General features: G+C 46.4%; 1 long non-coding RNA gene across 1 annotated transcript; it reads right to left on the bottom strand.

Moving 5' to 3' along the window:
- Positions 1-669: 669 nt before the first annotated feature.
- Positions 670-21,342, bottom strand: LOC122153954. The gene is made up of 3 exons (XR_006165812.1): positions 21,330-21,342; positions 14,957-14,959; positions 670-703 (listed from the first exon to the last, which is right to left on the bottom strand). It is a non-coding gene; the product is annotated as an uncharacterized LOC122153954 (long non-coding RNA).
- Between the last annotated feature and the right edge of the window lie 1,620 nt (positions 21,343-22,962).

The following is a 22,962-nucleotide window of genomic DNA, read 5'->3' as shown; positions in this document are numbered from 1 at the left end:
TTTTGCTTCTGTTCTAATTAGAAAGCACGTGCTTGGCTTTTAGACTCAGACACCATGAGTGCCATGAGTCAAAAAGGGATTTCAGTTTGCCTCTCTTTCCCTTCTTCTACTCAGCATCTTGCTTTCCACATGGACAGCTAAAGATGCAGGATATATTAAATTCTAAGTGTCACAAAAGTTTATTGGAGAGTGGAGACTCAAGTCCCCCTTTTCCTGGGAGCCAAGCCAGAAGCTTTATCTCTAGGCATGTCCTTCCTTCTTCCCCAGTGCGAGGAACCCAGCCACAGTGCATTTTCACTTTGAAGCAAAGGGCTGGGAGAGGTATCGCTCGTGTTCTGGGCTGTCCCTGCTCTTAGAGCTAAGTGTGCTCCCCATGTACCCTCACTGCTGAGTTCCTTCTTTCCATCCCATTACATCATGCTTAGGTCTCACTTTATCCAATACATTCTCATTACCCACCAGCACCTTTCCCATCCTATGATATAATACACAGAATAGTCTGTGGACCGCTCCTATGAAATGTCTGTAAAAATTCCCACAGAATGCCCATGGATTTCATTTTGTCCATGACTCTGGGCTCCATCTGTTCTGGTTGGTGGTCACTCAGGACAGGAGAGGTGTTGTGTTGCGTGGAGTTCCTGAGCACCAAAGCCAGCTCGGGTTGGGTCACTGCTGCACTTGCTCTGCTTCTTGTAAGGCTTGTCTTCCATTGGTTCAGGTGGTTTCTGCTGTAGTAATTTCTCTAACGTGGCAACTCAGATCATGGGTTACAACAATTTAAAGATATATCCATTACCATCTGTACCCGTGATCCTTTTGGGCCCGGTTATAGGGTTTAACACTGCAATGAACTCCTCCTCTTGCTCTCATGCTGACTGGCAACAAGGGCTTCCTGCTATAGTAATTCCCAGAACATGCAACTCAAATCAGGGGTTATTTTCACCTAGAATTAAATCACTTTGAGGTACACATTGGACTCCCCCATTCTTCCATATTACCCACCAAGTGCACCCAGGTCCTTGAGCAAAAACAATCCCATGAAGAGGTTTACCTTTTCCTGAGGAAGGAATAACCCAGGCTGTTTTTCCCAATGAGTTCCTTATATGTACTACCAGGATCTTACCATCTTACCTCCTTCCACAATGCACAGGGGTTTTGATTGGGCAGGGCCAGGTTGACTGGCAGATCCTCTAGTGTTAACTAGCCAAGTGGATTCTGTTAAATGTGTATCCCAATGCTTGGACGTCCCAGCACCCATGGCTCCCAGTGTAGTTATTCACAGTCCACTGTATCGTTCAGTTTTCCTGGCGATTAGCACACAATAGGTGATGTGATACACCCAGTCAATGCCATGCTCCTTGGCCCAAGTGTTCATGAGGTTGTTTCAGAAATGAGTCGTGTTGTCTGATTCGGTTCTTTCAGGGGTGCAGTGCCACCATAAAACTTGCTTTTCAAGGCCCCAGATAATATTCTGGACAGTGGCATGGGGCACGGGGTATGTTTCCAGCCATCCCATAGTTACTTCCACTATTGTAAGCACATGGTGCTTGCCACGGCTCGTTCACAGTAGTGTGATATAATCAGTCTGTCAGGCTTCCCCTTATCGATATTTCAGCCATTGTCCCTGGTACCACTTTAGGCTTTAGCTGCTTAACTTGTTTGATTAATGCACGTGTTTGACATTCATGGATAACCTGTGTAATGGCATCAACAGTCAAGTCCACCCCTCGATTGTGAGCCCATTAGTGTGTTGCATCCCTTCCTAAATATCCTGATGTGTCATGGACCCATCGAGCTATAAATAGCTCACCATTATGTTCCCAGTCCAGATCCACCTGGGCCACTTCAATTCTAGCAGCCTAGTCCATCTGCTCATTGTTTTGATGCTCTTCAGTGGCCCAACTATTGGGTATGTGAGCATCTGTGTGATGTACTTTTACAACCAGGTTCTCTACCTGAGCAGCAATATCTTGCCATAATCCAGCAGCCCAGATGGATTTACCTCTGTGCTGCCAGTTGGCCTGCTTCCATGGCTGTGGCCACCCCCCCAGAGCATTTCCCACCACCCATGAGTCAGTATAGAGATAAAATACTGGCCGTTTTTCTCACAGATCCTGGGTCATATTCTTAAAAACTGGATTTCCTGTGCAGGTCTTTTGACCTTACTTTGTTTTATAGCAAAATCAGCTTCCAAAAGAATTTGGATTATTTTTCTCCGTACTGAAGGCAGCTATACTTTACCAAAGAGCACTGCAAATGGAGAACAGCAAGAGCTGATATTACAGACACTGATAGTTGTTTTACTGTGGTTTGGTAAACCTGCAGCTCGTGCTGTTACTTAACTTTTTAATGGGCAAGAGAAGTCACTAATTTTAGTAAAATCAACTATTGAAATTACACACAGGCTGAACATGAAACTCAAACTGTCATTATATTAAAGTAGTGCTTTATGAAAAATTGCCTGCTTGAAAACGTAATGAGAAACTTCTTGACATGATTCTATGAGCAGTAAAAGGACTGCACAAGCCTAACTTCTGGGCTGTTGATAATCTGTTTAGCTCTGGGCCTTAGCAAAAGAGCCTGAAGCAAGAGAGCGTGGGAGGTGATGTATCCTGAAGAGATACCATCCTTTATACTTCAGGCCGCCTTCCTGAGCACTGTCCTGCTAAACCAGCTGCCTCTGACTCCGATAAGTATCTGCTCTGCCTTCTTAAAAGCAATGCTGTGTTAAATGAGGGTTGAGTAAATCTAGAATTACTTCAGAAGATGGCTCTTGTGTTCCCAGGAAGGGCGAATTCTTGATGTAGGAAAAAATACCTCTCTTCGAGTATACGCAGCGCTGCTTTAGAGAAAGGATGGCCTTCACTTCCAGTACATTAAAAGAACGGTTTAGGTGTGATTTCTGTGAAAGCTTCTGCCAGAGTACAGGCCAACTGCTGAGGGTCAAGGCTTAGGGAAAAGTCGGCTTGAGACGGTGGGAGCCCGGCATCATTTGTCTTAACGCAGGCGTCAAGACTCTGCGCATCTCGGCCGTGGCCGAGGGCTCGCCACGTGTGTTGGGTGGAGGTGTGGCCGTAGGGACGCAGCCAGCGCAGCCCGAAGGGAGGGCGGCTGTACGCCCGGTGCCTACGGTGAAGGCACATGGCATCGTGAAGACGTTGCACTTTATTTTAGCGACCCCTGGGTTACAAGGAGAATTTTAATAGGCTTCGGGTTACATCTCAAGAATTCTGCAGCGTTTTCAGGTTAATAACGCTGACATGTCTTATCGCTTCTTTGCCATCAGAGCTATAATGGGGAAAACCCAGCATATTGTTAGGAGTTTTAAAACTGCCTTGAAATCTGTCAAGGGAGATAAACTATCTTTATATCAGAAAATAGCTTCCCTCTTGCTATCTAACCGAACAACACGGCTCCAAAAAAGATGCTCCTGCCTAACAGCTTATTAGGAAAAGACAGACTCCCAGGGTGAAAGGTGTGAGAAGTATGAGAACTGAGGGGTTTTTTGTGTCCCATTTGAAGATGGGAGACTGTGGGATTTCAAGGAGATGAGGTTTCAGGTGAGTAAAATGACTTCTGGAAAAGGGCAACAACATATCTTGATGATACACGTAATTGGTACATCCTGTAGCAGCAGCAGCCTACCTTGTGCTCGGTGAAGCGCCATCAACAAGTGGAGCTGAAGTGGTAGGAGCTGAGATGCTCTTGAGTTGAGGTTGTAAAGAAGTTCCCTGAATTGGGAGATAAACGGTTCTGCTCACACGCATCATAGCAAGAGGGTGGAACTGAGCAGTCCGTTCTGCTGGAAATCACAGGATCGCACAAAGATCTGAACGTATTTTGGTATGGGATAGACTGATTTATGGCGTTGTGGTGGTTTGGTAAATGTTTCTTTTTGACTGCTTGTAGTTTTTTATGCAAGTAAAGCATTTCCTTCCAGGAAATAATTTTGAGATGAAACGCCAAAATACTCCATCTGCAAAAATGCCTAAATTAAATGTTATCAAAATCAATATCTAGATTACTTCTCTTAAATGTATGGCTTTATTGAACAAAGGCAAATGAAGCCATAACAAAAAACATTTAGACGAAGGCATTCTCATAGTGGTGACAAGTAACCAGATGTCCAAAATTACATTGAGAGCATGAGGTTTCCAGCTGGAAGTCCTGTCAGGCACCACAGGTGCCAGCTCAGATGGGCAAGTTTGAAAAATCACCTCTTTTAGCTCCTGAGACTGCATCTCCCACACCACTCTGGATTCCTGTGTCAGCTCAGGGGCCATCCTGGAAGGTGAAGCTCTTCTGCAAAGCTCAATATTTGAGGAAGAATAGGTGAGGAAAGCAACCAACCTACTTCTGGTGGGAGTTGCCTTTGTAAGAGGTGTTTATCAAAATATTTCAGAGCGCAGGTGTTTTAAAGAGAGCTAATCCACACACGCAAAAAAAACGAAACCAAACCCAGCAAGTAGAACTTGGCTCACAAAATAGAGGCTAAATTTTCTGTTGAAAGGCAATATGCTAACAAACTCCCCATTTACTTTATTCAGACAGTGAAAGCCGTTGCCTTGGCTGATATTCATTGCACAGAGTTCCTTTGGGAAATGCCACTCTCAACTCCCTCTCTCTGCTCACTGCAGCTTTTAAGTTGGCGCAGGTCGCACGTGGAGACAGGTTTGGAGTCACTTTGTTTCATTAACAGACATCCCCTTCCTGCTGAAGAAGAGAATTAGGGTGGGCTTGAAAGGCAACAGGATACTTTTTGCTTTGGATTGCTTAGTTCTGTGATTGTAGGAGTGAAATCCTGACTGCTGTTCTTTGGCAGCTTCTGCATAATGCCCCCGAGGTCCTCTGCTGCGGGGTTGGTGAGGACCTGATCCTGATACCTTCCACCTGTGTTGCCTCAGAGGCTGCAGGGGTGGAACCTGGTGAAAAGTTTAATCTATGGAGATGTTGCAGGCTGTCTCTTAGGCATCATCATTTTCTGCCCTGGTTGTTCTTCCTGAGAGCTCACCTGCATGTGAGACAGAGGGACCTGTGAGGCTTTCTCCCCATCTTGCAGAACAGCACACATGTTGCATTGGCAGTACAGCACGATTGTCTGAGGGCATGGCTGCATGCGGAGGAAGAAGGAGGTCAGTAAGGTTTTAGGGGCTGTAGGAAAATTGTGGGGTGCTGGGATTTTCTCCCTGTGGATTGCTGTGGGCTGGGACCTGTTCCTGGGAGTCTTCAAGGGGCGCAGGTGACATTGTCCCGTGCTCAGCTGTTTAGTGTGGATGGATGTTTGCTGCATGAGCAAGGACTCCACCTGAGACCTCAGGGCACTCCATAACCACTCACAGCCTGAGACCTTTCCTTCATTCCAGATTTCCTGGGAGCATTCCCAGTTTTAATCTCTTCTGGTTTTCCACCTTTATCCCACTTGCCACTAGAAACTTTCTTCTGTCCCTTGGTGGACTACAGCCCACTCCCTTCTGGGGATCACTCTTCTGGGTGTGTGGATTCATACCTTCAGCCCGTGCTCCTCTTAGAGATGATTTTTCTGTTTTCTCTTCATCTGGAAGGAGGAGTCTGACAGTCTCCCCCATCCACAGCGGCTTCCTTTTAGCTCGTTAGCAGAGAACTACTGAGTTTTCATTAGGTCTTTTCCAACCCTTGGCATGGCTAGAGGTACTAATAACTTCCTTCAGGTGTGGAGAGATAAGGGCCTTAATCAGCAGAGAGTTGCAATGGGTTTTCTAGGTAATAAATTCAATATGAAGATGCTCAAAACCCTTCCTCAGTTGATATCCCGATTTTTTCTGCGGGCCAGACACTGACACTGCAAGGATGTTCTGGATCAAATCACCAGCAGGACTTTCTAATGAGGTTTCCTTTCCCCCCTTTCATTAGTCTCCACATCAGGTGCACATGGAGGCTTATGTAGAGTCAGCAGCACCTATCTTGGATTCATGCCTGATGCTTAAGAGGCTCTTGTGGGAGCCCAGTTTGCAGTCCTTGATCTTTCTTCAGGAGGTCTGTGGCACAGAGGTAGGCTCAGCCCGGAGAATAAGGCACTAGATTGTCTTATGCTGGTCATAATGAAGAAGCTGTGGTCTCCCTTGTGTGACAGTGCCATCTGAGGACAGTACTGTGAAGACCAATATGCAGGGGTTCTTGAAGGTGAGAAAGTTCTGTGGAAAGGAAATCTGAGGCTTTTAGATTTTAATGTTGACAAAAATAACGTTGATAGTAACGTCTGGGGTTTAGGAGGTGGGTTTTCTGTTTTTTTTTGGTGTGTGTAGAGACCTTTCCAACACCATTTTTTTGTTCTGAATCCACATTTTGGGTGTTGGGTTTTTGGGAGTGGGAGGTTGGCTGCCCTTTCCTCCAGATGGCTCATCAGAAGACTTTCTCAGGGTACTCACTTCCATGGGGAGGAAGCATACAAAAGCAGATGAGATAAAAACAGCAAAGCTGAAGGTCAGTTTCTGAACTAGGTTGGTTTTTACTGCCATGAGCCAGGAGCTGCCACTGTGTTTGTGCTCATAAATTGGCTAGTGTAGGAGGGTAGGCAGTAGGCAGGATGGGGGAAGCAATGTTTTTAAATAGATATTTATGGAGGATATCAACATTTGGCATTTCCTGATTTCAGAACAGTGGAGGAGGAACTAAGAACTTCATCCCACCTCCTCCTTCCCTCCATGACAGTTAGGACCACAGTCTGCTACTCCCCATCACATGGAACAGCCACTTACTAACTTGTGCCATGCAGCACCTTCCTTCATGAGCAGTTTCCTTCCTTCCAGTGGTTACAAGGAACAGAACTGTCCCCGGGAGGTTTCCTGTATGCTGGGTATGTGCAAACTGGCTGCTTTGGTGAATTAGCATCTAGTTTCAAGAGATCCTCTGTTCCACTGCCTTTAGCACAGCTATCTCTTGCTCCTTATTGTTGAAGAGCTCTGGGAGGCAATCACGTATTTGACCTTTCAGCTTTTTTGTTTACACCCTTAGAAATAGTTGACTCTTTCTGACCTAGGGTGATGAGAGCATCTGAGTAGAACATTAATGCTCTGTACAGACAGGCATGTGGACGCCTCCCACACAGCTCAAGAACCCACCTGTATGTTTAAATAAAGTATCATCTTCCTGCCACCTCCATCTCCCCATCCACCTCCCAGGTAGTTGCTGAAAGTCCCCAGCTAATCTGCATTTCTCTGAGCTGCCTCCCGCAGCCTAGAGGTTCCAAGTCTCAAACAGCCTTTGCTTCTCTGTTCTGGGCTAGTCTCCCAAATATTTGCATTTCCTTTCTCCGTATCCTGCCATCACCTGCTGCCGCCGCACTTTGCATCTTGGCAGCCCGCTTCTGTCAGAGGAATTGATCCAAAAACATTGCAAGGTGTTGGAAAATCTTAACTGCAGTTAAATGAGAAGCTGTTGTTTTAGCAGCAGCTGGAGTTTCCAGCTCCTCTTTTTGTTGCTGGTGATTTCAATCACTGCTCCTTGGCAGGGGTGCAACATCCCTGGGAAGCTCTCTTCCCTTATTGTCTGGTGGCCGTGCTGAGCATAGGCGTCTTCGGATCACGCGTTTCTCTTGGCACAAAAATATTTGTCTGTTCCCCACCACATCGTGTCGTGTTACAGGGAAAATGAACAGTCCTTTTCCATGGAGCACTGATTTCCCCCGAGTGCCTTGGACTCAGACATGCAGGGACGGCAGTAATTTATGCTCTTGCGTTTTGGAGCTCCTGCATCCAGCACCACTCGTGGTCTGAGCCCAGAGCAAGCTGAGACCAAGCTTAAAACTTTGCAGCTATTCTCTGTTGCCACATGCCCCAAGGCACAGTGGAGGACAGAGCCTGGCCGCTGCTTCAGGAATGTCCGGGGAGTTGTGCAGTCACTTCTTACTTTCTGAAGGATGCTTACAGCATGGAGGTGGGAGCAGAGAAACTGCCAGAGGAACCAGGGAAGCTGCTCAGCAGACTGAAGAATGAAGGAGGATGTAAAAGTTGCTTTCCAGTGCTAATTAACCAGTTTAATTAAGGGAGGAGGCATAGAGCAATGTCTAATTCTCACTGTTAGGTCTAGCTCATATGGGAGGAGGAAGGAAGGAAGAGAAATGACATAGAGCAGCCAAGAAGACAAAAAGCTCTTATGCCTAGAACAACCTCTTCTGATTCCACTTCCACAAGGAAGATGTTTTTCAGTGATGTCTTCAAACCTTTCTTTATTCCCCCCAGAACTCAAGCCTAAACCAGTCATTATTTCCCCCATTTCAGTCCACATGTCTCTTAGCCACAAGAAATGGAAATCCCAGTCTGACATGCCTAGGTGAATTCCATTCCCTAAAGCCCAGGGCAAGCAGAACCTGTTTCCAGTAAGAAAAGGCTATTTTTTTCAGAGAATGGGACAGTTCACAGCATGGAGATAGCACATCTCCCTGCCCCTTGCATGTTAGCAATGCAGTAGAGATCAGTGGGAATCCTTATAATGTCTTTCAGCTTTAGCAGCAGAGCTTCCCAGAAAGCTTTGGGTTTCTTTTCTCTCTACCAAAAAACAAAACAAAACAAAACAAGACTGATTATGGGGTGTTTTGTCTGTTTTTTTAAGAAAAAGAAATAAAAAGGGTTTTGGCAGAACAACACTGTCAGAAATTGTGCTGCTTTGGGGATTTCACTTGCTTGACTTTTTTTTTAGGTGGATGGCTTGCAAATTCTGTGCAAACTCTAATGTTTTGTTTCAAATTGTCTCATGTTATTGAGAAACAGTGTATAAATTTTCCAAATGAATCCTGTCTGCTTTGTTTAAAAGGGGATGAGTCTAGCAGCAGGGCATTTTTGAAGAAAGGTATGCACTCTGTTTGGGTTGTGTTTGAGTCTATTATAAATATCTGAGCCCTGAGGACTTCAGGATCAAACACTGCTTTTGAAATCAGAAATAAAACCTACAATTAAAAAAAAAAAAAGTCCTCCCTGTTAATGTCTGCCTACTAGTTCTGTATGCATCAACAGAGCTGCTTAGGAAGAACTGGAAGCAGGATTTTATCCCTCAATTTTTTATGTGATGATTAAAGTCAGCGTAAAAGTCCTGCTGATCAGTACTGTGGTGTCAGCTGGGAGCTGTCTCTTGTGCCAGCACAGATGCACAGGACAGCCCAGCTAGCGCAGCGTGGAGGGGTTTGATTTCTGTGATGATTAAAGAATTTGGTTGTGTTTATGTTTGCACAGGTTAGTACTAAGCCCATGCTGTCCTGAATCAGCAGTGAGGGATCATCTGCATTTCTAATTGAAGTGCCTTTGATTGCCTTCAGACCCTTTTAGTGATTGCTTTCTGGGAGTTGCTGTGTTTGCAGAAGCTGCCTTGGAAAAGTCAGCGTGCTACGGAGCTGGGGGACCTGGGGGACCTGTTTGCTGTAACAGCCAGGTAACCCATAGCTCAGGGAGGTGGACTGGAGCTCAGGAAACCTTGCCCCAAGCCTGGCCTTGCTGCGTGACCATACACAGCTCTTTCTTTGCTCTTTCTGCTTTTGCTTGCCATTGCCAGGGATGCTTTCACTTGAGCTGCAGACAGCATCAGCACAAAGGAGTTGGCCCCTGGGATACTGTGGGTCCAGCTGACTTGTGTACACATGACTCTAACTTAAGTCTCTGCACTTCTCCCAGAAACTAGGGCAAGGACTCTCTCTCTCAGGGAGTACTTAGCTTTTTATGAAAAATTTTAGAAGGACTCAGTGTTCATCAATTCGGCATGTGGAGGACTCAGGATGGGAGGGAGAAGCAAACCAGAGTCATTGTGGCAAACAAAGCAGGTCATGCTATCATTGCAGTATTCCTGTTGCTTCCTACGGTGCTCTCAGTTCCCAGAGGCGAGCTGAGCTGAGCCTGGGCCTCCAGATCCTGCTGCTAAAACCTGGTTTTGACTTCTCCAAGCCTGTGCTCTCTGGCACAGTGATAACACATTGTGGCAACTCACAGGGCTGCTGAGATGTTCCAGGAGAAGACAGGTAACAAGGGAGACTTGGGTTGCACCAAGTTACTTGAGCGGTCAGACTGCTTCTGCTTAAACCTCTGAGGGGCAGAGTGGAGGGGAAGTGGCCACAGGAAGGAAATGAAAAAAGCAGTAGATATCCCAAAACACAGTCTGTCTGGTCTGTTTTACTGGTAAGGTATGTTGCGTGCCTGGTAGAATAGGTACTTCTGGAAGAGTTCTACAGCTGTCGTTCCTCTAAAGACAGTAGATGCAGAGTGCTTAGAGACCAGCCTTACTGGTCTGAGCACGATGGTTGTTTTTTACAGTGGCTTGAGCTGCTGTCAGGCCCCAGGAGCAGAGGGCCTGGTACAGTGGAGAGGTGACATCTCACTGTGTTGGGACTGAGACCAGCCTTGCTGAGCTCCGCATTGCTCACCTCCTGGGCCCACCCCCAGCCCAGGCTCCCAGAGAGCCCAGTCAAATCACCATTTACCTTGAGTAGCACTATAAACCCCTGACTTGTTTTGTTTGCTGATTGCTAATACATTTCCAGAATTAAAGGAGGTGGCCAACCCCCTGTCCTCCTGGGCTGAGGGGTGGTGGGATTCGGCTCATCGCCAAAGGTCAGTGCTCAGAGCTTGATGTGCACAGAACATCAAAGGCTTCCAGTGACCAACAATCATTTGGCTCAGTTATCAGCCGGATAGACCCCCCCAGTAACATAGGGTCTGGAGAAGATCATCAGCCATCAATGGGCAGAAGAAGGGTAGGATGGAACAACTCTGCTGTTTGTTCTCCATATCTCTGATGGAGATGGAGACTCTGTCATGCAGGGTGTGAGGGGTTCAGGGGCAGGATGTGGGAGGAGAAGCCCAGGGTTTGTCTGAAGTTTAGGCTTCAGAATTGGATCCAGAAGGGATCAAAGACAGAGCCAGGAGTGAATGGCAGGGAGCATTCGCTTGAGGCATCTGACGCTGGTTGTCTTTATATGGCTTTGAGACAGTGTGGGCAGTTTGCTCAATTTTTCTCTGTAGACGCTGCTTTGTTTGGAAGGTTGTAGACACATGTCAGTGGTGATGGATAGATTTGTTTGACTTCCTGTCAAATCAATGATTACTCATAGAAATCTCTTTTATTAGTTTATCATAGGAAGTTCTATGTCATTTATCCCAGCGGAGGCTTGGCTAGCTGGTGTCAGTGAGCAGTGCTGGTGAGAGTTATTGCTGGGTTTTATTGCGCGGCTGCTTCTTTTTATTTTTTGACATGGTATTTATTTTTGTCTTGGTTTTACGCTAGAAAAGGTTTGCTCCTTTTTTTACCCTGATATGCAAGTAGGGTGTTTTGTCTTTCCTTTCCCATCCCAGTCCAGTCCCTTGAAAATTTGCAGGAATATGCACTAAGTCCTAAGGTTTATCCTTACCCTCTGCTAAAGTCTGACTAAATCCTGTCTGGCCGTGCCTTGGCATTTTTGAACTAATGAAGGTCTTAATTTCCTACGTGTTGTAGGATTTGGAACTAATGGGTATGAATCAGAGGAAGAAGGAGTTGATGAGTTAGAGGGAAAACTCATGGTGGTGGATTTCCTGTATCTTCTGCACTTGGTTTTGGTTTGCTTCATGCTCCGAGAGGAGGTGGAGCTCCCTGCCTCTAATGTCTTCATGCTGCATCCCAACGGACGGGCTCTGTGTGCAGACGGGGTGGTTTGATCCCTGCAGGCTCTTCCGTGACTGTGGGGGATTTGGGAGTGGTGGTCCTGGGTCTAAAGCAGAGCTGGCAGCACAGCCTCCCTGCAGGCCTTCCTTGACGTAGCCGGGTTACGTCTGTGCTCCCGTGCCGGCTCAGGGTGGGGGGTGGCCTCTCTGTTTATAGCATCTCAACCCTGCAGAGCTGACTGACACCCAAAAGGCTGGCTGGGCTACAAAATGAAGTCCCTTCACGTGGGCCCTCGGGTGGAGGAGCTGGAGCATAGCTTTTTGGGCTGTCCTGGATGCAGAAATTGTTCTGATGACCATTTCATAATGCTTTTCAAAATCTCAAGTAGGGGTGGGAAGACTTTTCTACAGGTGTCTACATTCATACAAGAGCTGTACAAATAACTGAGGTTTTGGTTATTTGTCCCCACTGAAAAAAAAAAAAATGAGGGAATTGTTTTGGATCAATACAGATAATGTTTTTGCCATTCGCATTTTAAATGATATGGGAAAAATGTCCTAGGATCACTGTGGAAAGGGAGATGCTTTCAAATAAGTTCCAAATCTAGTATTCAAAAGGATTTTTCTAAATAAAATCTCAGTTTGATTAAAAAAAAAAAAAAATCAAATGAAACATCATCTGGGCTGTTCTCAAGCTTTCTCACCAGTAACAGAAATCCACAGAACCGAGAGGGCGTTCTCAACCTGCTTTGTCCAGAGGGGACTCTCCCAGGGCCAAGCTGCGGTGGCTCTTCCCTGCCCTCTCCGGTGGCTGAGCACGTGCAGAGCTTTGGAGACTGCTGCTCCTGCCAAGCTAACAATGCTGACCTCTGAGTTCAAGTAGGAGAGACTTATGTTTTCAGGTCAAGAGATCCTTGGCTCAGTCCCTGCAGATAAACCAAGCAGGGAGATGACTACACGAGAGCAGAGCTTCACTCTCTGAACGTACAGAAATCATTTCAACCACCAGTGAAGCGAAACAGCTGGGGGAATTGGGGTGGGTATGATACAGCTACACAGAAACACACTTTGTGTGACTTTGCACATGTTGTTGGTGCTGGTGTAGCCTCCTTCCCATCTCTCAGGGCCAAAGGTTTCGTCATGCTTCAGAGACGTGGTTGCCCTGTTACTCTAGGAGCTCCTAAGTCAGACTGGGCGATACTTTAATATGCTGGCCTTTGTCTTTCATGAGGAGAGAAATATCTACAGCTTTTCCTTGAGAAGAGGTACAGTCACATGGTAGGAAAGGCAGTTCTGCAACTGAGCTGGAGGGTGACTTTGAGCCCTGCTTTAGATTTAAGCTGAATAGTACACCTGGGTTTAGATGGATGTCTGCTTATTGAGGCTGGGGCACCAAAGGCAGGTGGATGCTCCTCCAAATGCTTCTCATGCCTGTGTACCCCTCGACTGGAACTGATGCAGTCCCATGTCCCATTCTTGGTCCTGGTTGGTTGTTGACCTTGAGTGCTGCACAGCTGGATGTCTGGGATTTGTGCCCAGCGAAGCAAACCTTGAGGGAGAACAATATCCAGCTGATGTACTGTGTCATGGTGGTGACCAGGCTTGGAGTAAATCAAGCTGTGGGGAGAGAGAGGGACTCGTTGAAGTCTTCAGTACAAAGATAAAAGCCTCTTCCTAGATCAAAGGCAGTGGGGGAGATGTGCACGCTCCCTGAAAGCAAATAATGAACCAAAGTCTCCAAACATTAGGCTTGGATTTATCTCTCTCGCTGAGCTGAGGGCGTATCATATCCCTCCATCAGTAGCTAATCACTTGCTCAGAAATAATACCCTGACAAGAGACAGCAATTGCCTCCCTTCTGATGGGTTACTAGAATTCTGTATGGTAAGAAAGCAATAGCCTGTCGCCCTTCCCAGTAAAGGAATATGTTCCTTTTGATGGGAAGTTATACCAGGGAGAGAAATCAATTTGCGCTGTTATCAGACTTTCCTACCCAGTAGTTAATGGGACCTAACATCTGATGTGATTCTCAGGCAGTTCACAAATTAGTGAGAAGTGCAGGGTGTAGGAGAAGTCACCCGGAGAAGGAACAGAGGTATGAAGGAATCCCCAGGAGAGGTGCGCAGCATTTGCTAGCCCAGGGGGGCCCATTAGTTTTGCCAGCGTGTAATGCAGGATGCAATGATTGTTCCAAACAGAAATGATTTAACCTTGAATGAGAGAAACGTAACCAAACAGCAACAGTGGAACAATAAAGAAATTCCATCTCTGATCTCTTGTGACCCACGTTCTGCTCAAATGGCTCAGATGTCACCGATACATTATTTTCATGAGTGACTGTAAGTGCATTATGCATGAGTAGGTGGCCACTGGTGAATAAACTGAGAATTCTTCAAGGGAGCGTATATAATCTATTTGTTTTCATGGAGCAGGACTGTGCTCCTTTTTTTTGAAAGATGGTTGCTGCTTGGCAGAAGGGTGTGATTGTGCCTATGTGAGTTTGGCCCAGAAAGGGATTTGTCATGCAGTCCCCTGTGGGTATGAATTGTTGCAGGCCCCAGCTAAGAGGCTTTGCTCTTGAGCTCAAGTGGTAGCAGCACGTTTGACTGTCTATGGATGCTGGATTTGTTCTTGGTGTCCTGGTTCAGGGTGATGCTTTAGTATGCACATCTCCAGCTTTTGGCATCTACTTAGACAATATGTCAGGTGGTGGCAGTGCTGCTTGCTACCCCCACTACTGGAGGAGAAATGGGAAGGTAGATCAGACTTGCCCATGCCCAAGGTAATCAAGTGTATCTTGCTTATCTGAAAAGGGTTAGGTGTTCTCCTACCACGTTGGTTTGGGAAAGCAAGACATCTTGCAAGCTACACTGGAGGTCAGAAGGCCTCAGGGACAGCCTGAAGCATGCAAGTTCCATTCTCACTTGTGCAGTTCTGTTTTCTGAGCATGTTGTAGGACATTTCAGACTCCTGCCCTGCAAGGAAGTCAGAGCCATCCTTTCTGCAAGTAAAGGTAACAGAGGATGCATAAGCATGGTTTGGGCAGAGCAGGGACTGTTGGAAATCTTGACTCTGGCTATCCATACTCTGCAGATGTCCACCATCCCTCATCCTTACTGAAGTGTCTTATCCCAGAACCAACATCCTGCTCTCCAGTGCAATACTCACATTGCAAGAAGTGCCCATCCCTCCTACCCTCTGCCTCTCGAAATACAACTGATTGCTGCACCTGTTGTCATGAGCTAAAATACCCATCTTGTGGTAAAGGAATTAGTCCCAGTGGCCAGGCTGTGTCTGAAGAGCTGTGGCTGTGCCATAAGCACATAAGCTCTGTAAGAAGCAGGTGGCAGAGAAGTGACCCTCTGCATTGCTCTGAGTCTTCTCGGTCTTGGAAAGATGAAATAACGGAGCCATGTTCCTCCAGAAGCAGGCTGAGAGTCTGGCAGGGCTCGCTGGCTCCAGTGTCTCAGTGGGTTCATCTCAGGATCCTGCTGCCCAAAGAGGAGCTGGGTGTGGAGGAGAGCTGGTGCAAGTCATGATGACTAGTGTACAGGTATGCATTAAAGTATTCAGGACTTAGCAACTGTATTTGCAATGGACAGGTGTCCAAGGAGAAATAAGGGTGGATCAGGCTTTTCCAGAGGCAGAATAGGGGTGTTGTGATAATGCAACAGCCGTGCTGCCTGGGCATGCTCTGAGACCTGGTGATGAAGGCTGTTTTGTGCTGGTCCTGCCAAGCTAGTCTCTTTATTAGTTGTTAATATCTGGTTGTTGCCCTGTACAAAACTAGTAGCTCCTTTACCCCCCTGTCTCTGGACTCTGAGTTTTCCCCCTCAGGCACAGGGCTTCTGGTCATACCTTTCTCAGGCACCAGAGCATGGTGCACAGGTTTCTTTGTGTCCCTGAGATCTGGGCTGCAGCGATACTGCCCTGTGGGAGCTCTGAGTAGCAGCCTGCTTGAAATGAAAGCATGTTTCTTCATTAGGTGGAACAATACATCAGAGGGAAAGGGATTTTAAAACAACAAAAGGCCCACAGCATATTTTACCTCATCTAATCTTACAAGCTGTGTTTGATAGGCTTTTCTTTTCCCTTACAGCTTACATTCTCCTAGCAAAGCTCAAATTCCCCTCCTGGGCTTTTTCTGCTCTCCCCAGTCCCTTCCTTGCTCCGTCAAAATGCTCCCTCAGAGCACCGAGGCCATCTCGGGCCAAAAGGCTGTCTAGTGCCAGGAGGACAAAAAGGTCACGTCAGGTGGGTCAGTGTTCAGCTGCAGATCTCATGGACCACACAACGCATCAATATTGCTGCAGTTGGTTTGCCCCAGGGGGTGTTTTTCCTCCAAGAATTTCTTTAATTTGCTTGTTTGGGTTTGTTTTGAAACTCTTTATATTTTCATTACCAAAGAAAGTTCAGCTCATCAGTCAATACTGTAGAGGTATACAGGGTGTGTTCTTTTTTTCATTACGGCTAACCTTTGTCCCATGCCTTTGGGCTGTGGCTTAAGTACAGACAGTCTGTGATTGACCTGAATTACAGCTGCACTGAGCTGGAGGTTGCAGACGAGGGACAGATGGAGTAGAAGATTGCAGGTGTATTAAAAAGGGATTTTTCAGTACTGGTCATGGTCACCTTGTTGGTCCATCCTGCAGAGAAGTCAGGGGGATGCACACAACTGGTCTGTAGGACTTCCACTTGCCCAGGGACACTGAGGAGCAACCACCCTTGATCCTGTTTCCTCCAGGAGCAGATACGAGGGGAAGAGTCATACGTTCCTGGATGTTCAACCCACTTCTTCAACTTTAGGTTCCACTGAATTAGATTCTGCTCATGAAGCCGGGAGAAAATGAGCAGTACTATTTTCTCCCCTTACCTAAAAAGTTGCTGCTTTAGTATCACAAAGCTCAGTAACCCAGCTGCACTGATGTTTGTTCTGAAAAGAAATAGGTAGTTAAAAGGAGCCAGGGGAATTATTCCGTAGGCATGTAGAATATTTGCACTAACAAAATGTCATGTATCATCGTAATGTCTAAAAGTGTGAAGCACTGATGGAGGACCCAATCAGCTTGTGCTTGCTGTCCCCCCAGAGACTGTACGCCTAAACAAAGCACTGGGATTTGCAGCGGTATGTGCCAGGCAGGGCTCTGAAATAAAAGCTGGGTGACAGGTCCACCTTTCACTTGATAACCACAGGGCTGGTGTTGCTATCCAGTGGATGCCAGAATTACAGAAGTAGTAAGCAGAGTGCCATTCTTCAGCAGTTCCTGCTATTTCACAACAATCTCTAACATTTCAGGTCATTTTATCTTCGCTTGTGGGATAGGAACGCAGCGCTAATTAAGTCAGGATCCTGAGCAATTTTTGCATCTCTCTGTTGGAGTCTGCTAGTTGTGAGGGGATGCTCTTCCACTCCTGAGACTGCAGAGTGCACAGAGAGCTGTGACATTCCTATATAATCACAGGAAACAAAACCAGTCCCTAAAATACTACACATCCAGTGTGCAGAGCACCAGGCAAAGCTCTGGCTGACCTGAAACAATTCCCTTCATCTCTTTTCTTTTTCAGCTTTTGTCATATCCATTCTCTTGTATGTGCTCTGGGGCAGGAATTTTCTCTTATTATGTATGTGCATGCAGAATGATGAGTCTTTGATCTTGGCGGCTACATCCTGTATTACAGCAGAAAGAGTATTTAATAATAATACTAGTAAGAATCCGATTAATAATTTTAAACTTCTATGCATATGTGCTTCTCTTAAGACACATTCAATCCCTGTCTGGTTCCTGAGACAACACATTTTCATTGGGAGGGCAGATGGGCCGCTTGTCCTGTTTAAAGAGTACATACCTCACTGGATCAACACTGACTGTAGCAACTGGGAGGGCATTATGCTTTTTTGTCTTTTTTTTTTTTTTTTTTTTTTTTTTTAATTTAGCTCCAAGGGTTCCTTAAAGTCGACTCAGGACTCTGCAGAAACCCATCCCAGCTAGGGCACAGGGCGGGTGTGTGGGGGATAGGGGCGCTGCTGAGGGGGAGCTGGCACCATGTTGTCAGGCCGTGGCCTGGTTGTAGGCAGGCTTGCTTGATGCGAGAGGTGTGGGTGCTGGGCAAGTTGGGCACGGTCCTGGGAGCCCTGTGTTTTCAGGAGCTGTTGGCAGAAAAGCCAGTCGACACCCTCATTAGTCTTGATTGGGCTACCTTCCACTACATACAGAGACAAAGGGCTTTTTGGCATGGCAAGAATTGGAGGGGGAGAGGGCTTTTCCTCACCTTGCCCCTTAAACTGAACACCAAGAGTACTGTATTTTCTCCCAGATTCTTTCAGGAGATGCTTCATGAGCTGAGGGGCGTTACCTGCTCAGCCTGCTTGTGGAGCCCAAGGAACACATGGCTGGCTTGCTTTGTGAAGGGAATTATCTGTGCCTTGTACTGCTGATGTTATAAGTGAGCCTGACACAGCTCATTTTCTCACTGTGCCTTTGTCTTTTAATTTTGGAGGATGTACTTTTCCTGACAGAATTTCCAATTCAGTTCATTTTCTCTGTCTGCAGTGGGAGGGGAGAAAAAGGTGGTTTGAGGGGCTTGCAGCATGTATTATTAATTGTCCTCAATTCAAGACAGTGTAGTCTTTCTGCCTGATATTCCCATTTTCTCATAACTAATATTGGCTGCAGATTTGAAAGAGGTCTGGCATTTGAAATTGTATGGATTTCTTTGTGATGGTAGTGTTTTTAAAGCTAGAAAACGAGGTTCTTCCGTTTGTCTGAAGCTAAAATGGCACAGTGTTAGAGTCATCAGTCAATTGAACTGTGTGTTGCAGAGCAATTGATTAATGAAGTTGCCTACGTTTCCTGAGCTGGTTAAAACATCACCCAGAAGATGCTGTGTCAGAACCTGTCCACTAGACTTCATTAAATCTGCAGAAACAGGAAGATGCTTTGGCACAGAGATGAACAGGTTTGGGTCATTCCCAGCTCTGTTGATCCTGTTATAAGGCAAGTGTGGTCTTGGATAACAAGCAGTAATTCATGTTGGGGCTATGTGGTTCTGTGTGTTGATTTTCAGGGCTGTCAGTTCATGTTCCCACAGATCTTAAGGTCCCAGGTGGAATGAGTTTTGTGATTTCAGCCCAGTTCCTGATGAACACTGTCTCACAGCAGGATAAAAGCATATTTTCAACTCAGTGGAACATGATTCAAGCTTCATGGTGTTAAAGCCGTTTAGATAAATGAAGCACTTCAGCCCAAAGGAGGTGAAACAGTCTCTTGACAGCAGTGTTGGGGTCAGGGCAACTCCACTGTTTCCGTCTGAGCCACATCTGAACAAGGGAAACAACACATTTCCCAGAGGGAGTAACTAACCTGTTAATGAATCTCAGAGAGGAGCAGTAAGAGGTTGCTCTGTGTTTGATGGACAAGTCTGGTTCCTGCTTTTCCTTCCCGCCCTCCAGCGATTCTCATCTCCTCTCTTAAGGCTTCTTAAGGCATTTGCACTTTCAGCAAAACTAGGACACAGTGGCTGGACATGGGGTGACTGGTACTTCATTTCAGGTGTAAGTGGGTGGGAATAGTCTTTGCCTGGAGCTGAGCACTGCCCTCAGGGGTAGGCACGAAACACCTGTTTACTGAGAGGACTGTCCCAGGGAGGAGTAGCTGTTTCAACCTACGATTGAATTGAGCTCTCCCCATCTCTCAGGTCAGCAGCCAGCCAGGGTTTGGTAAATCCCATGCTGGAGTGAGCAGAGAAGCAAGGGAGGATCTGGGATTCTTTCCTACCAGAGCTCCATCTAGGATAGCTTGCTTGGCTGCTGTGGGACAAGGGTAATTTCCACATTACGGGTATCTCTACCTTCACCTCGCCTGGCTCAGGCTTGCCTGCTGGATATCAAGCCTGAAGTTCTCCCCTTGATCATAGCAAATCCCTGTGTCTGAATCTTACCCCTCATTAGTCCCAACCTGAGCCCAACCACCTTCTTACTGTAGTCTAGACAGACCCTCCCCAGGGACCAGCTCTGCCCTGACCTTGCTTGCACCAGTTCTTCTACCTGTTGTTTCTTTGGCTTTCCGGGAGCTGTCAAAATGGGATTGTCCTCTGTCTTCTCTTTCCTTCCCCCAGCTAGCCCCTTTCAGCTCGGCCCCCTCCCGTGCTGCCCTGCAGCTCGTTGTCTCTGCAGCGTGTGCTGCTGAGCCAGGGTGCAATCCAGCCATGCTCCTGCTACAGGAGCAAACATCTAAAGCCAACCAGAGCATGTCCAATAGGATTTGTGGTACTTCCAACCTCTGTATGTTATTGACTCCCCCTTTCAAGTGTGGCCAGAGCTTTATCTGTTGGTAACTGAGAGAATAATTTCCTTAAAAAAAATATAATTAAAACAGCTTTAAAAAAACCTCCATCTTTTTATTTATTTTTTTTACATAAAAAGGCAAGCAAAAGACATGACAAAGTTGTTAAAAGTTCAAAAGGAACACTAATCCCTGTAATGTGAACTAATCAACTTTTATCCAGACAATCCCCCTGTATCTCTTAGACCTTAGTGTGGTTAAGGATTCCCACAGGCAAGTGCTGGGGTTTAACTTTTTCAGAGCTACTTTAAAGCCTGCGGTTGCTCTTCCAGGAGCAATATTGCCATACTGTCACTCAGAAACAGTCTGTCATGTTGTTGGACTCAGAACAGCTTCAATGGTACTTGAACTTCTCTGGCTAATCTTTCAGATAGATATGGAAACACAAAGTCCTTTTCCCTTGGAAGGCTGAACTGTCCCAGTGTGAAGATCTTTAGTGGAGCTGCTCCAGTTGTATTAGCTGGTGGAGATAAAGTGACATGGGGTGTAGGCAGGACACTTACAAGTGAACAGTTCCTCGGTACAGTGGCTCCGGGAACAATTTCTCCACAGCAGACTTGTAGGACATAATGGCCAGTGGTGTCAGCTACGTTCAGCTTGTGCTTGTGTGGATGCTGTTTGCTGCTCCAGCCTTCGTTGCGCGGTACATGTGCACATATTGGGGAAAGATAGACTTGTTCCTGCAGCCAGAAATGTCGTCTTTCCTTTGGCAAAGCTGATGCTAATTGAAAAGCTCGTCTTCAAACAAATATCCTAAGGTGTCTGTCATTCCCCACGTTAAGTTTAGTTTTTGTTGGTATCAAGCCTACAACAGGAAGCAGGCTCTACTAACTTGACTTAAACCAAGGGAGGGAAAGCTTTTTAGTATTCTCAGGTCATGGAGTGGTAGGTATTCACTGGGCTTTGCAAGTGGTTCTTTGGTGCTTTCAATACTATATTAATATCTCTGGATGATTTGTGTATTGCAATGAGACTTCTGCAGCTGCAGAGCTAAAAACAGGAGATGGTGATGGTCTTTTTTGGAAGGGAGAGGCAATGTAGAATGGCTCAGCTGCAGAGACAGATGTATTTGTTCTCACAAAATCACTGCCAGAGGTAGACAAATAGCCACACTGTTTTAGTTGTTAACAGTTGTTATAGTAAAGCCTTCTGCTTCTTTTTCGTTTTGGAGAGTAGGATGCAATTTAATTATTCTTCACTGACAGGCATTTCAGCTGTCCCATTTTCACTGACAATAACAAACCCTGTTCTCGTGTTTTGCTTGTTCATTGGGGTTTGCTGGGCTTGTGCGATGAGTGGTGTGCAGGCAACCCCAAGCAGCTTGCACATGCATACCTGGTGCTTAGGTGGTAAGAATGAGACGATAAGCTCAACCATCTTTGTCCCAAACTGGGTGGTAGTGGGGAGTGGGTGTTTCCACTGCCCCAAAATCTGCAGCTTTTCAAAAAAGAGAAGCTTCCTGTCTGTGATGAGTGTGAATAGAGGGGTAGCTGAGTCAGTCTTGAAAATCTAAGCATCTAGTAACAGTTCAGCCCTTTAACTCAGGATTAGTTGAGGGTGGATTTCCCCACCGTGTCTCCCCAGCACCCTGATGAGAGCAGGATCTGGTTTCAATTCACCGCTGTGAGCTGTATGCAAACTGTGATCCACCGGTGCAATGTAGGCGATGCAAAGCAAGGTGTGATTGCACCCTGGCTCAAATCTGGCAGGTGGATCCCCGCGGGTGTGGGAGCTTGTTGGATCGGGTTTGCCTTTAGCAGCATGTCAGCCCAAATCAAAATGGATGGAAGAATAAAATCTAGGCAGGGTAGAAGGAGAAGGGACAAGGGCTACGTCAGACTGGTAGGAGCTGCTTGCCACCAGCAAGTGGGCTGCCCTTAAACTGCCCTTCCCCACTTCGCAGTCATCAGACTTCTTAAGATCTCATGGCTGCTCTTCCAAACTGTGATAAGGATCCAGTCAGCCATTAAGCAGCTTCCCTTGAAAGATGGTAATACATTGAGGAAAAAAACAGAGCATTCTCAATGAAAAGTTTAGATTTAAAAAAATCAAGAGGATTTTTTCTGATTTAATAGTTCCTTAAATATTTTGTAAACAGCTTTAAAAAACACTCAGAGTGGTTTTGTGGGGGGTGGGTTGGTTGGTTTCTGTTTTAATGGGTAAATTGAATTCTGCTTCCCAAAATAATTTTAGGGTTTTTAAATTTCCTCTTTGAAGATGTCTGGGCATTTTTCTAAAATGACTTCCACTGCCTGGAGTGATTTAGGGGTTAACAGGTTAATTAAATGTTGGAGCAACTCACTGAGGTGTGAGCTGGCTTTTCTATCGCTTGGCGTTTGAAAATCAAGATGGGACGTTGTGCAGGAGTCCCTGGGCAGCCATCTCCTCGCCTGGAGGAGGTGGAGGGGAGGTGGACTAGACAGGATTACTTCAGTGGGCACTCCTTGCTATGCAATCTCTGACCTCTGGGAGCATTCACAGAGGAGATCCCTGGGTACCTATTAATTACCTCTCCTCCCCTCTACAGATTTCTCTCTCAGGTCGAGCCTCAGTATTGACACTCACAGACAAAGCCCCCCATTGATCCAGTGTGGTGACGGAAGGCTGGCTTCAGAGTCAGTCCTTTGGCCTTTGTGCTTTGCCTCAAAGGGTGTAGAGACAGTGGGTGCTGTGGAGGTAGGAGAACTTCTTTTCTGGTTCCGTACAGCTGCAGAACACCCGACACTTTCTTTAGCCCCCACAGCAGCCGTGAAAAGCGAGCAGGTGCTCAGCACCACTCCAGATCTGATCGCCTGGGAATTTTCTCTGATCACAGCCTGCATAAAGACTGCAGAGTTAGACGTAGCCTTCCCGCAAGGAGGACCACGTGTCCTGTTTGCTAGAGAAGCTGGTGCTGTTTGGGGGTGGTCAAGGCCACACGCGGCGGCGTAGCCAGCCCTCCGTGCACGCACACCCTCCATGCTCAAAGTCAAAATGGAGCAAAATCTTTTAATTTATTCCTGGACGTGAATGACTCAAATATG

Source organism: Tyto alba, unplaced genomic scaffold, assembly GCF_018691265.1.
Source record: "Tyto alba isolate M040663 unplaced genomic scaffold, T.alba_DEE_v4.0 Super-Scaffold_10, whole genome shotgun sequence".
Taxonomy (NCBI): domain Eukaryota; kingdom Metazoa; phylum Chordata; class Aves; order Strigiformes; family Tytonidae; genus Tyto; species Tyto alba.
The sequence above is the reverse complement of the archived record's forward strand: the minus strand, read 5'-3'. Positions and strand labels throughout refer to the sequence as shown.